At 42.2% G+C, this 18115-nt stretch overlaps 1 protein-coding gene across 2 annotated transcripts in view; it reads right to left on the bottom strand.

Annotated features, from left to right (window-relative positions):
* rap1gapa (RAP1 GTPase activating protein a) overlaps positions 1–17435 on the bottom strand; it is a 73823-nt gene extending 56388 nt beyond the window's left edge. The window contains exons 1-3 of one of the 2 annotated variants that reach the window (XM_081706853.1): positions 17362–17435; positions 17185–17278; positions 16673–16781 (exon numbers count right to left, since the gene is read on the bottom strand). The gene's annotated coding sequence lies outside the window, so the exon portion shown is untranslated. The remainder of the gene's footprint in view (positions 1–16672; positions 16782–17184; positions 17279–17361) is intronic. The other variant, XM_081706852.1, reaches the window with a different exon arrangement.
* Positions 17436–18115: the final 680 nt, after the last annotated feature.

Raw genomic sequence — 18115 nt, 5'->3', positions numbered from 1 at the left:
TTAGGGTGAAAATGTGCATACACGGGTCACAGTATCTTTTTTCCCTCTTCGATGATGCACACGTAATTGGAAAGTGTGAAATAAGGTGTATGCCTGTGTCACTCTCGTTTTCCCATCAGGATAATGGGTCAGCTTTTACATCACTTTGTGATGACCTACCGGTCTGTAAGTCAAAGGGACAATAATGGTTGATACCCAACTGCCAGCTAGTATGGAGTTATAAAGCATAGCCTTCCATAAACATTTTTATACAGCAAATGCATCCATTACAGTCCAGTGATTTTTTTTCCAAACAAATGTGGTCCGAATTACATATAATTTGTCTCTATGGATTTTCTGTTCAATATTCATTGTGGTATACTGTATAAAGGCAAGCCCACACTGGCACAACAAATTTGCCTTCTTGGTAATAATGGGATTGGCCTTGTCACACCAAGCCCCCATCAATATTACTGTAATGAAGCATTTCTGTTCATGCAGGATCAATGGGTAGACTTGGTGAGTGGTGTACGGGCTTGTAGAGCAGGTCCATCTCTCAAGGCCACTGACGGCAGCAGCAGGAGGAAAAAGATCTATACTTCAGTTCTGATGGTGCCCCAGTTCTGCATTATCTGTGGTGCGGGCAGGCCCTGGACACAGCGCTGGCCCTGACGGATGAATACCTCTGCCTGCGGGGCAGCTCTGAGGTCCCCTCCCTCTCTCCATCTCACTACAATCAATAACACACTGTGAGTATAGTGCATGCCAAATCACAAAACCCCTCCAAACACCATAGTGGGAACATTTAATCTGTGCCTAAGATCATTCATTTAATATCAAAGTAAACAAATCTTCTATTTTGATCGGCTGTCTCTCACTACTTCTCTTTATCATATCTCTTTACTGGCTATCTGACCCATATTGACATATTGCAGTTATACAGACAATACTGACCCCCTCTGGCAAACAGGGAAACTGAAATAAATTAGCGTACCTGCAGGGGTTTGTTCTAAATAGACACGTGCTTTAAAATATGCAGTCAGCTTAGTATTCAGTTCTTACTGAATATGAAGTAAGCAGCAAAGTAGCAGTCATCTTAATTATTATTAATTCGTTATTAATTATTATTAAAGCCACCTGTTGCAAGGAAAAAAAATGCCTTCAAACAACTAGTCGCCCATACAGTCGATCATCTTTAGCCATTTTCTCCCACAAAACTATTACCATCACCAGAGATCTGAGACTACGCCACACAGCCACAGTGCTAGAGAGCTAGAGAGCGAGGGAGAGAGACCCTGCCGTCTTGTGTCATGCATGTTGTCTACGGTGAATTACCTTCCTTGACAGCATGACGTTGACACCAATACTGCCTGAGCCACATAGAACAGAAAGAGAGCGAGACAAAAGAGAGGGAGGGAGACAGCCAGGACCATAAGACCGCTCAAATGACAGCAATGAAAAGATCTGCGAGTGTAATTAGGATCATTACAAGTAACTGTGAAAAGGCAAGTCAGTAAGGTAGGACAGCGTGCTGGTACAGGTCTGCTGGTACAGGTCTGCTGGTACAGGTATGCTGGTACAGGTATGCTGGTACAGGTCTGCTGGTACAGGTCTGCTGGTACAGGTCTGCTGGTACAGGTCTGGTGGATCAGTGACACACAAGTGCTCCTCGTCGCTCCTGTGCCAAATGCTGTAGCTGGTTTTTATTACTTTATATTTATCGGTAGGCCACCTGTGGTCAGCACAGGGGTATAGAGGTTACAGGGTCCAGTGTACAGGCAGGGGGAGAGAGGGAACCCTCACATACGGCTCAGGCTCTGTGCACGCTGCCTAATCCTGGACGCATATTATTTGTTGCCTACTATAGGATGGTCTGAATCAAGGTCACAGTTCACTTCTGCATATGATTTAAAGATGTCAGCCGACTTTCCAAGCCTTCTGACCACAGGATTCACTGTAACTCTGGCGTTGCACACAGTGCTGTCTGACAAATAAGACCTTCATTTTAAATAATATTGTTTCGTCAAACAAGCTGGGCTTTATGTATTTTAGTGGAAACTTGGCTTATTGCATATGTCAAATTCTGGAGAAAACCTGTAGTAAACATTACCCTAATGCAGGCCGGTAGAATGTAAACAGAGACAGACACAGCTCCATGTTCTTTTATATATCCTTCATATTATATTATATTATATTATATATAAAATATATAAATAAAATTGATAAACTGATTGATTGTTTTGCCATTGGCTGTCAGTCAATGATGAATTGGGAACACAAATGGATGGTTAGGGAGTGAACCAAACTGTGTAGGAAGTAAATCTCTAGGAGGTCAGTTGTTGACTATGTTTATAGAGCAATATTTCTAAACCAAAGACAAAAAAAGACACACACAGTGCTCTGGAGAGCTGGAGGTTAAATGAGTCCCTGCATCCCTTGGTTTTTGGCAGCGATGTTTTATAGCAGACGATGTCTGATTTGGAGAGAGATCACCTCATGCTGCAACACTTGTCAGAGGACGACGAAGCCATATGACCCATGCAGACTGATGAGTTAATAAGGTCTCCTACACACGCGCACACACACACACACACACACACACACACACACACACACACACACACACACACATTCAAGCTCTCTGTGTCTTCTTATATATATAGTAAGGTTTCTGGATTTTATTTTAGGGAGAGCATATTACAGTAGACTTTGGAACAATGTCGGCAGAGCCTAGCAATGCCCAAGCATGAGGAATCTGCTGAAATGTGTCCAGTCAGTACTGATCTGTTATTTTTTTGTTGAAATAAAACAGAGGTCTACACACATAAATGCTTGCTCTGTCTGTACAGCGTCTGAAATAAAATAGCTTCACATTACACCCCATTATTCCCTGAGGCAGGAAACCTATGAAGGGCTGACCCACATACACATACCTTAATGGCTGACATTAGGAACAGTTATCAAATTTTGCTCCATCTTCTGGTTCACAGCTCTTATAACCTGTTTTACTCTGCATAGGAAGTTCCTGTGGAACAATATCAGTACTTTCTCCACTGCTGAATAAATGCAGTCAAAACCACCGAAGAGTAACTTCAGTATTCTGTATCTCGACATCTTCTCTAGACCAGGTTATAAGGTTGTATGTGTCACAGCTAGGGGATCCTTTGTAAACATACATCGTTTTCAGAACCTTGGACAGCATCATAATATAGTACAACACAGAGCAAGCTAAAACAACATATAATTGCACTTTGCATTTTCTATGCATGAGGAAAAGTACAGCATAAATCTGTAGTAATGGTACTGGTATTTCATGGTACTGCCATCGTCACAGTACAAACCACTTAACCATTTACTTGTAATAAAGCTGTTCAAATGAATTCTAAGGGACCACACACCTTACCCAGATACTGTTCATGCTACCGTGTGTGTATCGGAGTACGGGTGGAGCTACACTATACACGCGCTGTCCATTTCTCAGCAGTGTGGAGCCCTGTCTGCAGGACCACCATGAGACGCCCTTGCTGGGCCATGAGACGCATCTGCGCCACGCTCATGGTGGCACTTGCACAGGTGAAATCTGTGCCTTAACCCGAGCCTCCCTGAAATGACTAAATGATGCACATGAATAGTGTGCTGCCAAGACTGAGTTCTACAGTTAATGTTCATTCAGTGTGTGTGATGCAGATTGTCTCACGTTTACAATATTTGTAAATATGGTGCAGACACCCTTGAGCAGTGTGAACGTGCTTCAGTATTTTAGGATTAACACTAATCCACGTAGTCCCTCTGAACATGCAAATGATAAAGTGGGATGTCAGCATATGCTGCAGGTTTGGCAGTGGGGCCCCGCACACCCATCTCCTCAGCACAAAGTGCCACCTCTTCATTTTCTCCCTCACCCTCTCTCTCCGATTTCTCCTCGAAAAAATGTTGGCATATACAGACTGCCTAAATTAAAGATGTTTCAGGCAAATCTCAGCGATCCCTGAAACACTGAGACAGACGTGTGGGCTCCGCTCTGGGGAGTTGGCACTGACAGGTTTGATGGTAGCGTGGCCTCTGCGTCAGGCGTGCACCAACACACTGCTGAGAAAGAAACATTCGGGTGGTTTAGTCACAGCCGGGTGCAAAGACCGATGCGAGTCAATAACTTCATATATACGGAAACGCAATTACTTAGCTGGAACTAGAAATATGAATGAAGAGCTGCCCCGAGACAAAATCTATTATGTTAAATAAAAACATTACAACCGCGGTCTGAGTAATGTCTAAAGAAAGAATGATGGCTCATGGCTGATATTGAGACCTATTGAGTTTTCTGGAGAACACAAAGAAGGCATTCGATGCTTCTGTGTTTTTGTTTTTTTTTAAATCTCAAATAGATCCCAAAATCCTATTGACCTCTTAAAAGTGGCCAATCATGACAAACCAGGGGGGACTTAAAGGTCAAGGTAGTGAGAAAAGAGCCTTGGGAAAGGTGCGAGGAGGCTGAGTGCGAGACAGCAACTAGGTGACATGGCACAATGGAAACTGAAGACGACACCTTGTACCCGGCCCTGGCGTGCACTCTTGATCTAATGAATTGGTCTTCAACGGCTTCTTGGGCCTCGGTGGCATGAGAAAGCGCTGGCTGGGAGCTTTTAGTCCATTGCAGACACTGTCTCTGGTGTCCTCAGTCAGAGTTTCACTCTCTAACAGTCATACAACCCACCCAGCAGTGTCTCCTGCTGTGATGCTATACATGTGAACCACTCCAATATGCAATTTGACCCTCTGCTGGAGCATCCTCATGTAATGTACTGTACAGTATGAGGTCCTTGTTTAAGCTCTCCATTCCACGTTTACCTTGCTTTTAGCTGGAGCTGACCAACCTGTGCAAAATACAGTATCTGGGTAATGCATGCAATTAGCTGAGTTGAACAAGGAACGTCCCTGGCCTTTACCCCGTATACTCCCATATACAATATTTCTCATATTTCTTATTATGCTTAGTAATCTCAGCATTTATTACCCATCAATACAGATGCAAATGAAATATAATGGGGACAAACGCCATGCTGTGGCTTTACCTTTTAGGAGAATATTGTTAAATTCATGGAGACCCTTTGTGTCACACTCCTATACTGCATTAATATGATGGATCTCTCCACATATATTTAAATATTCTTCACTTTCAAACAGGACAGCCGAGGACAGAATACCAAAGAAGCATAACAGATAATACCCTCACACTTAATGAAACTTTCATTTGATGGAAATGTTGAAAAATAAATAAATAAGTAAAACAAAACCGAGACAGCAGAGATGAAAAGGCACCAATGTGGTGACTGATGTGCTCCTCTCCAATCAGTGACAGGCTTTATTTAGAGACAGTGCTGGTGAACATTCGAGTAAAGCGGCCCAAAGCTAATCCTGCTGTGTCCCAGCCCATCCCAGTAATGAAGGCAGGCTCCTTAAACCCTGAAGCCTGCGGCACTGCCAGACAGAATGAGAGTGCCTCCCTGGCAGTGTCGCACGCAATTTAATTTCCAGAGAGAAGCCACTGCATTCACTTCCACTGCAGTACTCCAAAGGATCCAGAAGCATAAGCAGCCTCCTTTCTGAGAGCTGGTGTGAAAGGCCGAGTTTAGTGGAGATGGGGGGGGAGGTGTTTGGGGTGGGGGGTGGTGTTTGTGGGGGGGGGGGTCGCTGCAGGGTCATTGCAGGGGCAGCAATGGCCACGCCTCCCACCTCATCATCACAGCTGCTGTAAACTTGCAACATTTCAGACTCATACTGTGATGCTATAAAGTGGAAAAGAGCAGCCTGATGAAATCAGTGTGTGTGTGTGTGTGTGTGTGTGTGTGTGTGTGTGTGTGTTCGCATGCACTGAAATGCAACAAGCGGCTCGTGACACAAACACGACTCCAGTAACATAACATAATGAGCACAGTGCTGAGGGAGGTGCCATGAATATCAATGCATTTCACCCCAAGAAAACCAGAAGAAATTACCCAAACTGGCAGTGCTTCCACTAACAGAATTATTGGCGGTCACAATTATGGAACCATCTTCCTAAGTGGGGTTGGCAGCACATTTTTGCAGTAATGTAAATTGAGATATTTCAGAGCCGATAAAGTATTAGGCAGGAACTTAATATGCAAGCACGTGACTGCAGCGGAAAGGCTGGCGGTAATAATGCGAGAGCTACATCTCTGTTTGGGGTGTTTCACTCACGATGATGGAGGTGAATATTTTAGCAGGTCAACAAATGCAATGTAAACTGCAGCCTGTAACATTCTTACTCTGATTCAGTATCATGTTTGATATGTATCAGATAGGAGATCCTTTCCAAACTGGATCCGCTTGGATTAGTCTGAACATCATGATAAAAAGTTTTATAGTTTTATTAGACAGACCAGCGGGAGCATGAACAGCAAAAGAATTTTTAATATTTTGATGCTCACTGTTTTATAAGCACAATCATATAATCTGAGCTTTAAAAATGGTGGCAATTAAGGTTGAGCAGCATTTTGGAACCATTTAGGAAATTATACAAACATCTTGGGAAAACAAGTGTGCCACATGAATAAGTGCCAAATTAGAAACCTAATTTAAGTCATTCTAAAAACTGATCCCTGGTACCTAAATGCTGAATACTGCATCTTTCCAGAATAACCAATTTAATATGAACTGTCTGTGAATACAGAAATCTTTCACTGATCAAGGCTGGGGTTAGGACAGCACATCATACTGTGTTTTAAAGATGGCAGTATTATGAGTATTCTGCACACTTCACAACATATTTTTTACATTTGGAAGAATTCGAAAAGCACAGCCCTTCTCAAATCTATCTGGTATTCCATTCTAGAACCAGAGGCCTTCTTTGAGTTCCGCAAAGCTTATACATGTATGAGGAACCGCTCTGTAACCACACTGCCCTCTGTGAAGTCCTAACTTTTCCCATGCCTTAACACTAGGGAGCACGTCCCGCCTTGTTGGATACCCCACACAATATTTTGCAGACTTGCACAAAAATTGTGCATATGAGCATCTAGCTCCCCATCCACCAGTGGAAATGTGGTATCAGGGGATCATCCAAGTCCAAAGACTGCAAAAGCCAAAAATCTTTAGAATGTCTGCTAAAAATTATAGTAGAGGATTTAATTAAATATTTTATGTCAATATTTTGCTTTTTGTGGGGTTTTTTTTTTTTTTTTTTTGCATTTTTATAACCTATAATTCTGTGTTGACCTTTTTTTCGATCAAAAAAATTAACTTATTTTTGTTACTACCAAGTATTTTCGATGCTGCATTTCTGCAAATGATTCAGGTAAATCATTTTAACTTAATTCACAAAGCAGCTCGCTGTGACTGCTTTATCGTTCACAATGTTGACTGAACTAATGTTCAGGGTAGGCTTTTATGTTACGTCATATTTAAGGCCTATTAATGTAATCCATCTTAGAAACAGCAAAGGAAAACACTGTTGTTATGTGTATATCTACTGTTCCCTGAAGATTAGCAGTTAGGACCATCACATGGGATAACACACCATCACATGTCTGGCTGAAGACACTTTTATTCACACCAGTAAGGCAGGGGACGCTTGACCGGGGTGGCTGACAGCCTGCACACCTAGGTCAAAAACAGCTCTCCCCAGTTCCAGATTTCACTCTTCACCGAGTTCAGCAGTGAGCCGGGGAAACCCATATTGCACCTGGTTTCTCTTCTTCAGAGAACAGCAGTTTTATGCATAACCCCACATTTTTGCCGATTCTCTCGGACTTGAGAGAACCTACTCCCCCGTGCACCCAAAATTTCTCCTACAGAAACACCCTTAAAAAGGGGCCAGGACGCAGCCATTCCTCTTGCGGAATGGGCCCATACCCTTTCAGGGACCTCCACACCCTTGCTGATGTAAGTCAGCGAAATAGCTTCCACAGCCCAGTGAGAGAGGTGCTGCTGGGCAATGGCCTTCCATGGGCTGGCGTGACGAGACAAACAGCTGCTCACATGTCTGTATGATTTGTGTATGTGCACAACACATATACAGGGCTGTGAATTTGCAGTATATATGAAATAGGCTACAGTATAATATTAGAATCACAACAGTAAGTTTTGACTCTGGCCCAATCGATGTCTGCAATCTTGCTCTTGTTATTTTCTAGTATTGATGACACCTCTAAAGTTGAAGGCCAAACTCTGGTGTATGAAGTCTTATTTTTCACCCTCCACCACTGGTGTGCACATCTGTGGTCTCACAGAGCTAAGGGGGCTCATGATACAATGGTCACTATTTACCACAGCAATAAATGGTGCACTTTTATTCCAGCCTGCTCTGTTTTATTCATAACAGGTGTGAATTCCTTTGGTTGTTATCCCTCTCTCACCAGCTCACTCTTTCTTTTTCCCTGTCTCTCTGTATATATAAAGATAACAATGTATTTCCTCAATACAACCTATGTAACCTATCTAACCAATTGCAATGTGTAATTGTCTTATACTAATAAATTAATTCTATAATATACATTTGTAAATGTACATAATTATATAATGTAAACACTATCTACAGTAAGGATCAAGCTATACTTTTATATATTGCCAACATCAATTCCCTGTAAAGTATCCAGTCTGCTGCACATTTACTAGGTTAAACCATAAATAAGGCTAGTCGACTGCTAACCCTCTGATGATGCAGGTTGTTTTAGCTTTAAGAAACTTCAATTGATTACACATATTCTCATTAACGCTGGGCTGTGCTATAAAATTTGCTCTTTCTAAAACATATGATAATTATCATTTGGAGTCAGATAAACACGTTTTACGAGCATTAAACCTCCAGCTGCACCTATTTCAGTGGTTTTATGGGGTAGGGGTAGCAAACCCCCCCTACAAAGTTAATGCTTTGGGCATATTTTACAATGGTTGAGGTGATATTTCCGATCATTTCTAAAATCAGTACTTTCCATTTTATTTACAATCATTTCTGTATAGCATTTCTGAGGACGCCTTCATTTTGCACATAGCTGAGCTAGTTTGTTAAGTTTCAGTAACAGCAACGTAAAAAGAACTTTTAGAGTTAGCAAGAACACCTTCCATCCCTGTCCTTAGCGCTGCAGGTTTGCAAGCCATGCTCGGTCTGCTAGGGAATCCTCTAGACTGTGACGGGGGTATGGAGGGAGTGAGATGTGAGTGCTGAAGGGAGTCTCTACTTTCCATGATGATGAAGACAACAAAAAGGTGCTAAATCAAGCTGGCTAAACAATGCAACAAAGTGAGATTATGGCAGTAAGGTTGGTAGCGCAGCAAACGCGGCGAGCAGATTATGCTCGAGCCACGTCTTCTTAGGCGCTGTCAGAGCGTGCCTGTGGGCTTAATATAAGGAAAGGATAAATAAGGCACAGGTGCTCGTGATTAGTAATCAGATGATTGGGAGCAGGGCAGGTGTGTGTGTGTGTGTGTGTGTGTGTGTGTGTGTGTGTGTCATTGGGCGTGCCTCTCCTGCTGTGTGCTCTGTGCACCGTTTCACATCCTTGGAGGGTTTAATACAACCGGTGCTTGCGAGTTCTGTCGCCAACTTAGGCGATTGATCCATGAATGATAGCTGACATTTCTTGAGAAAACTCTAGGGCAAGCAACACTAATTCGAGAGGATCCCATTCTTTCTGGAAACGCTGAGGAGCTTCATGTCAGAGAAGTACGTTCTGACAAGGGCTGAGCACATGGAGCATGTGAAGGAAATGTGCGTATGGGGACTGAGAGCCTCTGCTCTGTGGCTTGTGAGGGGAAGAATGAGGAGGACGACACCTTCTCTTTTACCATCCTAGAAGTCGAACGGCCTGCTCCTCTACCAACTAAAGAGTCAACGAAGTTTACTGGGTTTTCTTTTTCCTAGAAAGAAGCAGACAGAAGCCTTGAGTTCTAACCACAGCCTAGTTGCTGAACATGAGGCAGGGAGTTCCCATTCAAGACCACATTTGGGCTTGTTAATATGCTCTCAAGTCTCCTGTCTTAGTGCATGCCGAGACACACTTTGAGCAGGAAAATTGGCTATTGTGAATGCGAAATCAAATTCCATGAATCTGCAATCCTTGATTTGACCACTGGTGGTCAGTTTCACCACACAGTTCACAGCTCACGAGGCAGACTGGTACGCATGCAGTCTTGCCTTGTGTTGTCTTAGGTTCCCATTTACAGTTTTACAGACTCCCTGCTTGTCCCAAATGGTTTATATGCTCAAAGTGGGCAAAGCATTGGCAAGTCTCAAGGAAGAGCCTCTTCTCAGGAAGCAGGCAACAAGAGTAATCCTGCAAACTAAATCACAAAAGGGCTGGGTCAGCTGATATTTTAGTGCCAAAAAAGGATACTGGATCTACACGGGCTGAGCAAACATTTGAAAGTTTTTTTAAATATGAAATGCTAGCCCTTTGCCACAGAAGTGATAGCTCATGCAACTGGTTCACGTCGACAGATGCCTATTTTCATATAGGAATTCATCTGCAGACACATAATATCTAAGATTGCCAGTTGAGGGCGTAGCTTCCGAATGTTTCCTCTTGCCGTTCGGCCTTCCACCGGCTTCCCACACTTTCACGAAGTGTGTGGAAGCGGCTGTTACTCCCCTGTACAGTTGAGGTATACGAGTGCTGACCTACCTAGATGCTATAATAGCACGGCTGGGGGAGGAATCTCAAGCAAGCAAGGCTGCTGTATTGATACACAGGCAGCACTTGGGTTTCTCAATCAATCAGTAAAAAAGCTCTCTAAATCCCAGCTAAAAGCTGTATTTTCTGGTGTTGGAAATATGCTCCCTTGCAAGTAGAGCCTATCTATCGGAATGCGGAGTGTCTGCAACAGCCTTGCACAATTTTGACTGAGATGCAGTCTACGGTTTCATCAGTATCAGCAACTCTTGGGATGAATGGAATTTATAATTGATACATGCGTTTCAGCACAAAATTATGTCACATCCGCTGAATCACTTCACCACTAAAAGAGGATAGTTGTGACCAAGAAATTAAAGTCTGTGAAGGAAATGCCATCTACTTTACCCCTGGGTCCCCTAAGCAGACTCCTGTACCACAGAGTGGAATCAAAAGATGCCTCTCTGATGGGCTGTGGGACATTTTGCAACAGGGCCACACTGAGCATTCAAAGTGGTCCCCCGGCGGGTTTTCCACACATGTATTCCACATCGCTCATTTAGAAACGCTGACTGCACTCACATTCTCTTCAGCATCTCCTCCCTGTACTAAAAGGGCACTGTGTCCTGGTCAGAGCAGACGACACAACAGTGATGTCACACGTAAACAGCCAAGGGGGCACACATCCTCTCCCTTTCTAGAAACCATCTTTCTCTTTTCTTGTTTGAAATGATCTCCATCTGTTCACTCAATGCATGTGCAAGGTTATTTGACTTTAGGAGCAGACCTGGTGGATCTGCTCCTGGTGGATTTGACAGCTATATTAGTATGTCTCTAGGCTTACAAAAATCCATTATGCACTAAAATACGAGAAACAGGACACTATGTGGGCCGCCATTAAACCTGTTTTTGATCAGAAACAGCAAGCCCCCCTGCTCACTTACCACTTGTCCTTAGAGGAGAACAAGGGGTTGTGTTTGTCCTTGTGGTTCACGCTCCACTGGGTTTGCTAGCTCCACTTTTCCATGTCCTACGAACAGTGGCCACTAACAAACTAGCTTACTGACTCCAAAAATGTCATTGACATCTTGGAAGTTCTTAAGGCATTTCTTTGTGTCATTATAAGAAACATTAACCTCCGTCTCATTGCACATGTTCCGTTCCCGTAGTTTTCTTAGCGGTTCAATCTCAGGCAGACTACATTCAGATGAAGGAGAGCAGGCTTTTGAAATCAAACACCTGAAAAGAAGTCTGCTAACACTTCACAGGGAATGAATACCATCATCATCATCATCATCATCATCAACATGATCAAATTACTACCAATTTCCTAATTATATATTCATAACATGGCATTAAGATATGCCTCAGGATCAAGTTCATGTGAAAAAAAAAAAAAGAATTTATATATTCACATCAGGTATAAAAGATCAGATGACATTTTGGATATTTTAATATAGCCATATCGAGAAAAAGTTGCAGTATTTTCTGGCCCATTCTCTCCACTAATGACTACTTCACCGATTAGTCATTTGTGCAGTTAAGCATGCAGTTGGAATTGGGTTTTGCTATTGTAATCAACATGACAACAACAGTAACCTTCCAACTTCTCTCTGCAATGAAAGCACAGCTAGGAACAAGAAACAACCACTATAACACAACAGCACTTGGTGATGAAAGCAGAGCATGCATTTGTAGATTAATGTATTTGTGAATTTTCTTCTTTTTCAGAGTGATCCATGGAAAGCTTTGTTAACTGATCAATGTTAAGCTTTTTATTAGGTCAGCAGGTCTTGTGAAACATAAAACAGTACTCATCAGCTGGAGAGCAGAGCCTCTGTCAGAGTAGCATGCATTATTACAAAGCATGACTTCAGCTTTCCTCAAAATCAAAACCAGGACAACACATACTGCTTACATATCCCATCTGCATACTCACATTCATATCCAACAGCTCTATGATTGTCATATATGATTTTAAAATCTTCATATATATGAACTTAAAAATATCCACTAAGGTCTTTTAAGTTTGGTTAGCCCAGGAGTGCTTCATAATATTGCCTTCCCCTCAGGTTATAAATTATTCATATATTTCAGAACGGGTAATCCTTTCTGGAGATGCACTTATGCATAGCCATTTACTGCTGAAAATGTAGCCATTAATGACTGCAGAAGCTTTTCTTACCTGCAAACACCTGGCACCGATGTGAAAGTGACTGTATGAGTTGCTCAGGCTATATTCCAATTTGTAAAGACTGGCGACAGGAGCCAGAAGCCCCACCACTCTGGGTCCTGTTTAATAATATATAACCTCTGGTCCCAGTATTCACTACTCTTTCATTTAAAAGAGAACAGTCCAGCTGACAGTCTAGGTCCAACCGGAGTCACATAGACGATCGGCAGCAGCGGTCAGGCTGCTGAGCTCAAGGCAGGCAAGGATCCAGCTCACCCAAGCCTGCTCAGAGAGAGCCCACTTCTGCTGCATTCCAGGCTAATCCAGGCTAGTGGACAGCCAAGCTGATGAGAACCCCTGCCTCACCAAAGCCAGCTCTCATCCGGTTCTCCTGACATGAGGTCGCGTTCACCAACAGGTTAAGGCTGAATGGTACTAGCAATGGTTCCAATGTATTCGAATGTACTACGGTCAAACTACTAAAAAAATTTCAGACGCTTTAAACAAGGTGCTAGTTTATTTAAGAAAGCTCACGTTAATTTGGTATAAATATCCTATGATTTATCACTTTTACTGAATGTGATTTACATTTGAGCCCCTCTAGCTTCAAACCATTCGTCTCTATTTGCACATGTTTGGGGTGAAGGTAATGGAAAAGCTCTCTCGCTTGCTAACTTTTCCCTGTAGATAACGATTGTTCTATGATACCAGGACAAAGGCTCATATCAAGAAGTGCTCTTACTCTGTGCACTACTTTAGCCTTTGCAGAATACTCTGTGTGCCATGCAACGGAAATGACTTTGGCTGGTGACATGCAGAGACTCACTACAATAAAAAAAATTAAAAAAAAAGGTTAATTGCAAGGACCAAGAAATTTTGTAATACTAACTTCAGATTCAAATTTTAAAATCCTGGAAAAATGCCAAATCATTTATATAGCCTTTTTGCAAAGGGCCAATAGCTTTTAGAAAGACAATACTTGTGATTGTCTCTATTAGTGTCTTTGGAAGGTAACCGCTCACTGTAATATGGTCTGTCCCTTTGGGCCAGAGTCGATGAGAATTTCATTTTATATGACCCTCACAATGTGACATTTCAAGGGTGGTTGTCGCACAGTAATGACATGGCAGCAAAATGCAGCTGATGAATCAGACCAAAAATAACCTCACATAGGATAAAAGGTCAAGAGTCAAACTGAGACTCAAATGCTATAAATGGCATCACCTGTCATTTTTATTCAATTCTTCTAAAGAGAAATTGATCCATTTCCAAGGTTGAACCATTGTGAATCCATCACAAGAACACTGCTCAGGATCTCTCTTAAGAGACAAAAAGATGCTTCTTGATTATCGTAAAGTTTAATGGTTTTCACTCTGAAAGGTAAAACATAACAGAAACAACTACTGTATTAACATTAATAAAGACCCTGACATTAAATCACTGGAGGCCAGTATTCAAATTCATTGATTAAATGTAAAGTATTTCAAATACCTCAGTAGCTGCCAAGTGTTTAGTGCATATCTATAAAACACACTGCCTGCAGGAACATTTACTTAACATGCCCTGTTAGCAGAATAACCAAATCAGCTTTCACAGCATCAAAGGCAGACAGACAACGGTTCGTTCCTAAACCCCTAATCCATACTGAAGAAAATAAGACAAAACACAAACACCCTCCCCAGTTCCAAGCACCCTAATGCAAGCAGCTCTCCTTAATCCATATTAGAAATTCACCCCCTTCAGTCTCCGTAGGGGAAAGAGCTGCCGAGGACACAGTTATTGTTTACCTGGATGCTCAGTGGTCTGTCCACAGGCTAGGAACCCGAGAACGCGACAGGGCCCCCCTACTGCGTTCATTTATAACAGCACTGCAGGCAAGAATGAGGCCAAAAAGAGACGGAAGCGGAGCCTGGAACAAGACACAGCTGACTGTGGTACTGCAGGATCATGTGTTTATATATATATAAAAACAAACATACACACACACACACACACACACACACACACACACACACACACACACACACACACACACACACAATGTAGAAAGTGCATGCATCAGTCAGTTTCTACAAAAAAATGTCTGTAGCCTATAATAATTCACAAGTGCAACAAACCTGCAAAGCTTTGTACATATCATGGAACAAGGTTTTGCAGTACTACCAAGATTCTTGCTATGGAAAAGGACAAAATCAAATAGTTGTATAATTATATGTTTAATAGAGTAGCAGAGAAGACTGCTGTGCGGAGGAACTCAGTTCTGCCTCTCGGCGTGGCACTGCAGACGCTCTATGGGAAACACAGCGATGGAGAGGGAGTGCCTTTTCATTCTTTTTTTTGTCATTTCTATCTCTTCAAGCTGATTCTTCTTCTGGGAAACAAAAGCGACTGCTGTCCCCAAAAGCTCTGGATATGAAGCAAATGTACACGTGTTTCTTTGCAGTGTTTTATACAGTGAAAGATAACGCTGGACCTTTTGTCATTACTGTGTAAAGTACACCATGATAATGGTTTGCATATCACCAAGGTGATTACTGGGTAGGATAAGCGCACACAAATACTTTAAGGGCCTGATGAGTTTCATCAGTATGGCAAATAAGAACGATTCAAGAACACTTCTTTCTGTTATTCGTACCAGACAAATCAACTGTCTAATGAACCTGTGATAATAAAACATAACTGCTACAATTCATTTAATGCAGTCAGCCAAACCCTGGATGGCTGCCCTTTAGTATGCTTGATAACTGGCATGAGCTGTTAAGATTTAAAGCCGAATATGTACTGAGCCGGACTGCCAAACTGTACATGTGGGCCTCATGCTCAGGTGGAGCTGCAGATGTGCGTGTCAAGCGTTAGGTCAGTAAAATCCAGCCTGTCCCCAGGAGGCAGCCAAATCCTCAGCTTTGCAGAGGACGATCCACTCAGCCTGAAGCTACACACTCCGGGAAGGCAACCCAGCCTCAGGGCGACAGGCAGAAACACTCTGAAACTGCCCTCAGCTGTGCCTTTCAGGTTCCTGAGAACAAACAAATTCATAAAGCCCACTGTTGACCTGGCTGTCACATTAAGATATCCTTCAAACTAGCAAGGTCTGTTTTCCGATATCTCACAGCATACTCCACCTCAAAACTCAAGCCAGAGACCAATACTCATTCTAAGCATATGCTTTGTTCTATACAATTTCTCTACAATGGTTGCATGTTCAGTGCACCATATATCCCATGTGAAAAGATGCTTAGAGATGCTCCATGACACAAGCAGAGTGTGTTTTAGTATGTTTACCAAGCAACGTAGTACATAATCTCTCCACACTCAAGCCTACAGTGGCCATGGTAAAAAAACAGAAGGCATTATTGGTATAGTTCATGAAACCACTTACATGGGTTTCTTTCTGAGAAGCAGATGAAAACAGATATTTTGCTTCGTATGTATCCTGTGTAACATAAAGGCCCAGAAATCTCAGTATCCTGCTCTCTACACATCGTGCCCTAGCCTGCAGGTTCCACAGAACTGATCTGCCTGCAGCAGATACAAAAAAACAAACAAACAAAAAAAAAACCCACATCACTAATATTCTCTCTTTCTGCTGAGATGGTTTTGAGAAAAGAAAGGTCAGAGGAATGTGCGTGTGGGCCCTTTTTTCACTGAGCACTGCTGACAGTGGCAAGAACCTGCTTGGACATTTGTGCATTGGCCGACCTGAGGGGAATATCAAACAGGGTATCAAGCAGATAGGCTCACAAAGAGTTACAAATTCACACCTGAGATAAAGGAAGACTTCACAGGAGACCCAAGGGCCTAACAATTAAAGCTTATGCCATCTGAAGCGCACAAGACACTGAATTTTAAGTGCTGGGTCACAAATGTGTCCACCAACAATTCAAACTTTCACCTTTTTCATCTGCAGCTGATACGTGACAGCTACAGTAATCCTCCCTGATTGATCCAATCTTCACCTTCCACGAAGAGTGTGATAACATCTTCAGGGTTTTTCAGTCACACTAAAACATGCAATAATGTTTTACATATATCTCTAACTGTCATCTTGACATGAAACAATCGGTGAGATTTCAAATGTATTCAGGAAAGATGTGTCACCAGGTGCTGTCCCATTGCAATACTTGAAAATATGTATATAACTGAGATATGTAAATTTAATTTCAGCTGAATACGGCATACGTTTATTTATATTTAAACAACAGCATTATACGCTCACTGGAGTAATCGCATAACCCCGCGGAAAAATCACTGGCTTCGAGCGTGTGCGCGAAAAGTATCTTGTTCAGACTATGCCAACGACTTATCCCCAATAACACCAATAAATACTCCAATAAATCATGCAGTAAAAGCTATAAAGCATGCACAAAACCGTGTGCTAAGTGGGGTTTGCTTACTGCCACTCACTTTGTACTGATGTTTCAGGGACGCCTCAGCGACCAAATTCCGCGAAACTGGGCGTGCACCAGTCAGGCTAGCAGCCTAATATCTGCGCTCAGACCTGAAAATGCACAAGTAAGAGACATCACTTCCAGATTTAAAAAAGGAAAATGTGTGAAGCTGACCTAATGTATAATTGCTCACCGTTTCTCCGCAGACAATATCGGTCCGCTCCCCTCGCGCTTCAACGTCTAAACGCACTCAGCTTTCAATTGAAGCGGAGAAGACGCACGTGACTTACTGGCACCGTTACGCGCGACGATGGTTCCCTGAGCGTTAAGTATAGTAGTAAAATAAAAGTTTCAACAGAAAAGAATTATTGCGTGAACCATTAAAAATCTCTTTCTCCGACAAAAAGCAAAAAATAACAGGTTAAAATTATGTTGCACCTTCTAAACAAATGCACGAGAGCGAAACCCTGCTGAAACATTAACTTAAACAGTGCTTTGAATGTGAACAAAGACATACGAAAACTTTTATATATCTTTTCATAAAGTGGTAGAAAAGCTTTTATGAGCGTCTACAAAAATAATATTTTGGGGTCTTTCGATGCAGCTGAAATACATTCAAACACAACTGGCCTATCCACTTACCCAATGTATGTCAGTTATTGTAAATGCTCACTATAAATAAACGAATAAACACAATGTGCTAATTTCTGACCATGTAGACCTATGCCATTTCTGCTAATAGGTTTGCACCTGCTGTGATAAAGATTAACACTTTCAGTCTAAGCAATTGTAAAGTTGATGACGGGTCCTTTATGCAAGTGTTCCTTTTAAAATTTAACTTCTAACATGGGAAGTTAGAACCTTCCCAGTCAATGAGAATATTCTGTGGAATGGTAATGGAATTGCAGCCCAGTGAGAGCTCCCCTTTCAGAACATAGCATGACTCA

This window comes from Electrophorus electricus, chromosome 24 (assembly GCF_041902795.1).
Source record: "Electrophorus electricus isolate QZ-2024a chromosome 24, ASM4190279v1, whole genome shotgun sequence".
Taxonomy (NCBI): domain Eukaryota; kingdom Metazoa; phylum Chordata; class Actinopteri; order Gymnotiformes; family Gymnotidae; genus Electrophorus; species Electrophorus electricus.
The sequence above is the reverse complement of the archived record's forward strand: the minus strand, read 5'-3'. Positions and strand labels throughout refer to the sequence as shown.